This window comes from Lycium barbarum, chromosome 8 (assembly GCF_019175385.1).
Source record: "Lycium barbarum isolate Lr01 chromosome 8, ASM1917538v2, whole genome shotgun sequence".
NCBI classification, from domain to species: Eukaryota; Viridiplantae; Streptophyta; class Magnoliopsida; order Solanales; family Solanaceae; genus Lycium; species Lycium barbarum.
In genome coordinates this window covers 95,861,607-95,869,786 of record NC_083344.1, presented here as the reverse complement: position 1 = coordinate 95,869,786, position 8,180 = coordinate 95,861,607, and the positions used below count along the sequence as shown (strand labels likewise).

General features: G+C 35.1%; 1 pseudogene; it reads right to left on the bottom strand.

Moving 5' to 3' along the window:
- Positions 1-852: 852 nt before the first annotated feature.
- LOC132607979 (uncharacterized) overlaps positions 853-8,180 on the bottom strand; it is a 52,610-nt pseudogene continuing 45,282 nt past the window's right edge.

Here is an 8,180-nt window from a genome sequence, read left to right as displayed (position 1 = left end):
AGAAGAGCGAACCAGACAACCATATTTGACGTCGTCCAATGAGTTTAGACGACGAGTTTTTAAACAAACTTCTTGAGTACTTAAAAATCACGTCAAATATACTTTGTTTTTAAATAAAATTAGTAAACTTATTTGGCTTCAGGTGTATAATTTTAAAATATATATTTTTGTAAATTTAAATAAATATTTTTATTAGATTTAAAATTTATATTGAATTGTAATTTTCATTGTCAAATTTTCTTATAAGGAAAAACATTAAAAAGATAGCAGTGAAACCTTCTTGCTGATTTAATATTTTAATGAAGACGTGTTATTATTATTAGATAGAATACTTCAAACAACAAAAAGTAAAAGAGAGATTAGGCCTACTGTTTAGCAACGTAAAAAGCAGTGCTTCTCCAAGGGGTTTTAGAAAAAAAAAACTATAACAAATGCTTCAGCGAGGGTTTGAACCCATGGCGTGAGGCTCTTAATGAACACCCTTAACCACTGAGCTGCAGTATAGAGTTGTTATAAGGGTGTTCATTGTATATACAGAACTTAAATTTACAATAACTTCACCTATGCACCGGCTATAATTTTTCGGCGAAGGGTGTTCATCTGACCACCGTTGCTATAGGGTAGCTCCGCCCCTGCGTCATAGTAGCGCCAAGTGCCTGGATATTATTGGAATCTGAGGCTGATTATTTTGGCAACAAAGTAACAAATTTATTTTAGATTTAGCACAGACCTAAAATAACAATAAGGTAAACCAAATAAAGAGATGCAAAGGACGGGATGTGCGGATCTCAGATGTTACGTATTACTTATAACTTAAAATGCAAGTGAAGAGGCGCTGGTTGGAGCTTACTCTCAACTGGTGGCGTAAGTTTGAGGTAGTTGTTGATATCTGATATGTTGTCGAAGCTTGCTCTTAACTTGAGGATTGTCCCAGTCTATTGATTCCCAAAATCCTTGTTCTTCCCCTACATAGATATATTTGAGAGCATGTGGAACAAACAGTGGTTCTCCAGCACGAAGAGGATGAAAAAATGGCAGTATTTGAAGCTTTGGAAACTCAAACTCATACATGGACATCTAATTCAAGATTATCTAAGAGGGTTCAAGGTAAAGTGTTAAGGGAATCCACCCTAATTTAACACTAGCTAACCTAACTCCATACAAGGAGAACTACTCTCAAAAGAGTTTCTTCAACATTCAATTAATCAAAAGCCCCCTAATGAAATGACAAGTATAGTATTTATACTAACTAAGCTAAGAAGGCTACTAAAGCTATTACAATAATTCCCTTAATGAAATAAGGGCGTTGTTTGGTTGTCTTCACAATGGATGATAAAAGTCTAGCCTCTTTGCATAACTAACCACCATTTGCATAACTAACTACCACTTTCCAAGCTATTTCCCCTATCTTGATCGCCTTCACATATGCGTCTTCAATGCCCTCCAAAGGCTATATCTCTATCACCAACGAGTGTGTAATATGAAGATACACACTTAAGACCTCTTGAAGAACCTCAAATATGATGGATGTGCTCCATGGAACATCATTGCTTTGAGGACGAGCTCCACCACGAATCCTAGCCCTCATAATCACCCTCGAGCCATTCCGTATCATATCATCCTTCCCTTTTTGACAAGGATTCGTCCTCGAATCCGAACCTTGCAAAAACCAAGGAAAGATACACGGAAACATGGTCCTCAAGGCATGACGGTTAGTGTTAGAATAAACCAAATACTACTATGCCAAGGATGCACAAACTTGTGATATGGCCAAGTATTAATAACCACCATGAATAAAAATCCAATACATGAGTCATCAAGAAGTTGATTCCTCCAAAGGTCATGAAATAAGGATAAAGTAAAGGAAAGAATGGATTCAAAATATGAAGCATGCAATACTACATTGGTTCTAGAAGACATAAAGCACATTTGATCCTCATTTCTCAAACAAGAACACCTCAAAGGTAGTGCCATGCCTAAGTCACAAAGGCATCATTGGGGTCAAAAGGGAAAAACATCCACATAGCATGGTCAAGAACACAACTATCCACTCCGTTAGTACCCCTCTCAACATAAGACGCACTCCCATCACAAACATGAGTGTCATCATATGAAAATAAATAGTAAAGAAAAGTGTCACACAAAACGACTTCATCGATGGTGTCTCCAAATGTAGACTCACTACTAGGTTCAAGAACAAGATTAATCTTACTACTACAAATTGGAACACATAAAGAAGAATTGTCAATATGCAAGTGTCACTCTTTTTCTCACAACAATCCCCCCTAATGACCATGCTATTTCCCCCAAGAGGAGGTTCCCATCATAAGGAGGAGGATCATTGTTCCATAGCAGGTTCCCATAGACTTTGTAGCCCCCAAATGTGGCTACAACTTCATCACCACGAAACATGTAACTATGTAACTCACTATCAATACTCTCATCATTATCAAGTAAAACATAACTAAGGGTTGAGAATCAAAGCATGTAATTTTACTCTCAAAAGGATCATTGTCATAACCTTCTACATGGCATACAACACTATCATAACCTTGAGTCTCATCAAATATCAATAAAGTAAGATCAAGAGACTCATCTTCATATGTATCAAACAAAGGTGATGTGTAGTATTCATAATCATTCACATTATCAACTTGGTCAAAATCATTACTAAATTGAGGTTCATGGAACACATCACAAACTCCCTCAATTAGTGGATACTCATTATAAGCAAGTTGATCAACACAAAAAGCAATACTAGTTGTTAGCATGTCAAGCTCACAAGATTTACTAACATGATTACCACATCTACATTCAACTAGTGTTTTATCATCTCCGTTACATGAAAATGTATTATCATTAGTATCACAAGTGTCAACATTAGGTGGACACAGATCGACCTTGCAAGAAGAATTAATTCGGTCATCAAAAGGATCAACTAGTGTGCGAGCACTCTCAACAATGGCATTATCAATAAATGGTAAAGAATCATTAAGCTCAATGCATGGTAGGATTTCTTTCATACTCAAATCGGCATCAAGATCACTCAAAGAAGTAGGAGTATTAAGATAAACTTCTTTACCTCGATGTGCATTCAAATGATCTTCTTTACATTGAGCTACCAAGGGTAAGCTCATTTGACCAATTGGAGGAATGGTCTTGGCCTTCATTCCTTATTTCAAGCATGGGAGTTCTTCACATGAAAAATTCTTTAGTAATTTATCTCCTTGAGTACCTACAATAGAGTCTTCACAACAAGATGAAGAAGTAGAAAGGTTAGAATGATGTTGTGACAACTCCCTCACATCACTCCGCACAACCTCTCCTTTTTCCGCTCTAGAGTTGTCACATGGCTCTCCGTTATCAATTTTGTATCTCTCATGTCTTCGGAAAGGGAATAAGCTCCCAAAATGCCTTTCGAAGGGTTAGGATAACCCTTCACGTCAATCTTCCATTTGGTTGTACAAGGAGCAACTTTCTTTCCTCCTAGCCTTTTAGGAATATGCTTGGTGTCTTTTTTCTTTCCATATGGATTGACAAAGCGACACCTCCAAAATTCCTTTAAGGCACTCCAAGTCTCAATTGGGTTCCCTTTACTTTCTCATGCTCCCAATGCTTTATAAGAATTCCTTTGAGGGTGCTAGAAGCTAGCTCCACTTTCTTCTTTTTCAAGTAGTGGTAACATTTAAAAATCTCATCCACCTTGTGTTCCCATTCGAACTAATCTTCTTCATTAGATTTCAGAAGCAAGGTTGTCCACTCCACATTGGAAACACTTACTTTTGTTTCAAGAGTCCGCCTCTTTGGGTCAATCCACTCTTGAAACATTGGATTTCTTATTCCGGTACCTACAAAACGATCAAACAAGGTTAGTAATAAAAGCTCCTCACCAACACTTGTGTTTGCACTAGTTTCTACTTAGCTAGCACCACTCGAATATTCTCACCTTCTTGCCTTTTACCACTCAAGATGTATCCTTCAACTCATGAACCACCAACTTGAACAAGTCTAAGATAGTACCATGTATCCGTTCAGAATGGAGTTTATGAGGACTAGTAAAAGCAACGGACAAGAGCCAAAGAAGTATCAATGAAATAAAACGAGAAAAAGCACAAAAAGAATTGGCACAAAATAAAAATACGGACACAAAACTAGACTAACATAAGTATGAAACAAATACTTAATGAAAATCTAGTTAGAACTAACAAGAAAAGACAAGAATTAATATGGAGAAGGCTATATTTGTGAAAAGATCAAAATTCAATTACTGGTTATGTTTCGCAAATTCTGAAATTTCTGGATTTGTGATCATTTTTGCAAAATTTGGCTATTTCTGCAATTACTGAAATTCTGAAATTTCAACATTTGTGTTCATTTTCGAAAAAACTGGTCATTTCTACAATTTCTGTGCAAAATTCTGGAAAATAGCAAATCAGTGGTTATCAACATGTTCTTCACCACCTTCATAATGTTCTTCAAATTTGCTTCAAAGTTTTATTGTCATAGATTCTTCAAATCAACCCAAAACTCGAAACAAAGCTTCTCTATACCAACTAGAACATTCCCCATTCATCAATTTTGTCAAACAAGCAAGAAATCAACAAAACCCATCTGTTAATTTCTAAGCTTTTCCAAGAACACCTATGAAGATATGAAGATCTTCAAGAAAATTACAAACTTGAAATTTGCAATTTCTTCAAATCAAGTCCAATTGACTTCAAATTTCGGATCTGGCTCCTCCTCAACATAGAGAACAAAGCCAAAACAAATTAGAATCAATTAACCCTCAAATCAACAAACCCAAATTGTTTTTTCTTCAAGTTCTTCAAACCTTCAAACCCAACAATGGTGAATTCTTCAAATCAATTTGATAACTCCCCAAACTTTAGATCTTGAGCCTCTATCACTAGATAGTTAAAGTCCAATAACTTTGAAGCTCTAATTCTTGCTCAATCATCAGGATCTAAAGCTTGTTCTTCAAGCTTGAAGCTCTAACAATGGTGAAACTACTCAAAACTCCTCCAAATGCAACCAAACTTTGAATTTTGATAGAATTAACCACAAGGAACTCAAATCTAACCACAATTTCAGTCAAATCACAACATAATACCAATTTGTGATTTTTGTTTTTGGAATTTTTAGATTTTGATTTTTTTGTTGTTGAGATTTTTTCGAAATAAGATGAACCTAGGATTAAAAATTTATGTGACAATTCTTTAGCCTAAGCTCTGATACCAAATGATACGATTTGACTTGGGAGAAACTCCAAATCAAACAACAAACGCAAAAACTAAAGATAGTAAGAAATGAATAGATGATAATAGAAGAAAGAAAGGATTAAAAAAACTAACTGTTGTGATTAATCAACACAGGACCTGATATCTGTAATGGTTCACTTTTTACGCGGATTAAGGCATAAAAGATACTACAAACTCGTTGGTGTTCTTTCGGACTTTGTTTTGAAAAAGAATCGCCACCCAATTTTTAGGAAATTAGGAAAACCGAGGGTGAAGGGTTTGTTCAAATATCGTGAAAAATTCTTCGTAATTTAGAATTCTAGATAAGGGTTCTGATGATCCCCCGGGGAAGGTGTTAGGCACCCCAGTATTAAAGATCCGTACTGTACGATTGACCTTCAAATTTCAATGTATGAGGATTTGCATAAACTTTCTGTTTAGTGTTTATTCTTGCAAAAAATCTTGTCATTTTGAGAAAAGAATTTGAATACGTTCCTTTTATATATAAGATACATAGATTTGGATTTACAATATCTGGATAAAATAATCTCCCTCAGTATACAAGGATGATGTATATATTTTTTTTGTTTTGGAAAATAAGCATAAAGTTGTCACCATTACATATGTTTAAAAATATGAACTTGTTATGTTTTGAGTGTATAATCTTTTCTATGCTTTAACTCATACTTTATTTGGATCGATCTGTTTAATACGTTTCGAACGCTTTATCGAAGAACTCATATATACAAATGTTTTTTGTTTTAAAACATACGTCTTTTGTTATAAGTTTATGAAATTTGATCTTGGATTTTTTAGCCAAATAAATTTCCATTTTTGAAGAGGTCTTTCTGTTTTCCTTCTAGGCTTGGCCCAAATAAATTTGTGCATAGAGTTTTAAATAACTGACGACATCCATTATTTTATTCATAAGTGGGCTTTGGCCCAAAATTTCTCTTTTGTCTTTGCTGAACCTGGCCAGTTCTGGCCATGTTTTTCTAAAACCACTGGGCTTTTGGCCCAATATTTTGCTATATTCATTTGATCAAAAAAACATATTTACCCTTGGCTTTATTTTTAAAACAAAACTTGGTTTTTTTAATTAAGAACATGCTTTGATTTCAAAAACTTAGTCCACAAAATTGTAATACTCATGATTTTGAAAATTTCCTTTTAAATTTAAACCGTGTTAAAAAATACCTGGCTTTGTTTTGAATAAAACGTGGTTTAATTCTTTCAAAGAATATATGCTTTGGTTTTTATAAACTCAGTCTGTTTTTCTTTAACAACGTTGCAACACTTGTGGTTTTGAAGTATTCTTTTTTGTTCTTATTTAAAATTAAACCGTGTCAAAATAGTTTAGCTAATTATCTATTTAAGTTTGCCAAAATCATTACGCTGAATCTGGATTTTTGAAAATACTTTTGGGGACTTAGAGTCAATCTAAACGGCATAAGTACCATTATTCTAACACTACTAGTTCACACAATAAGAATTCCACTATGACATGAGTTTTTTACAAGTTTGTACAAGTACATACAAAGCTTAAGGTGAGGAAAAAGAAGGAACAAATAAAGGAAAAGGAAAGACTGGGGGTGTACCAAGCCCCAAGTTGGTCATTTTCACCCATGAATGGGCCTTCTGCGTGCCAAGCTGTTTAATTTTTATCTTCGGGGACTCAATATATTTGGAGAAAGAATTTTTCTTATTGGGCCTCAGGTCCAATAGGCAGGCTGATCCCGACCCGAGTGATCATGTGGTGAAGAGGAAAAATGAAAAATGAAAAAGGAAAAAGGAACGGTTTGTTTATAATTTTTTGAACTCATCACATGTATAACTTACGCTCATATATAAGTTACAAGTTACATAATTATGGCTTTTGATTACACTGTTGGTTTTACTGGTCAAGTCCTTCACAACACAAAGGAGAACAGTCATCACCACCCGTGTTCTCGACGCCTCACAAGTTCCAAGGGGTTTCATGAACCATAGGCATGGCTGGATATTGGGGAGTGGCTAAGACCAGTCCCCACATTATATCAACTGCCCAGACAAATATAACTAAGGAAGGCATCAAAGTCCCATAATTATACACAAGTGTCACCACATATGGAAACAATTTATTTTGCAAACAAGACTAAGAATAAACTCAAGGCCATAGTAGTAAAATCAAACAGGCATTACAATATGATGACACAAGACAACTAAACAGCTCTAAAAGGGAAACACATTAATCACAAGAAAGACCAAATATAACTGCCCTTTTTATCCCTTTTTTCCATCTGTATATATTCTATCTATGACTGATATGTTTACTCTTATACACCTAATACCTCCCTGATATACACATATGATGTGTACATCAAATGTATATCATATGTATACCCTTCCTTCTTTTTACTAACCTGTACATGCCTTATGTGTCTAGTCTCTAAATCCTTATCCCTAAAGCCCATGGCCTAAGGAATCATTCAATTGCACCAGCATCCCATCAAAGGTCTGAAATTTAGAAGTCCTCTATCTTTCATCCCTTCTGAACCCCTCCATATGTACTTATAGTAAATTAGGCAGTATACTCCTTGTATATTCCTGCCATTACCTTTGTCCTCCCAACTCTCTCTCCTAACCAAAGTATATCAGACCTAAACTAAGGTATACTCAAGTCCAAACTAGTCAACAAGACATCTAGTGAGCTATTCTCATAGGTTGGTATAAACTCTAATTTCTGGCAATTCACAGGACAAATGCTAGAGTTGACCCAGCACACTTCATTTCTTACTTTATTAGACACTACCTGATAGCAAAGGCATATTCACAAACAGGAAAGGCCATTGGAAAGGGTTGTCCATATTATTCAGCAAGCAACAATACAGATGCATATACCATAATTCAAAAGGGGTCAAGTATAACACACACTGAACAGGATATAAACAACTTCAATGTTCA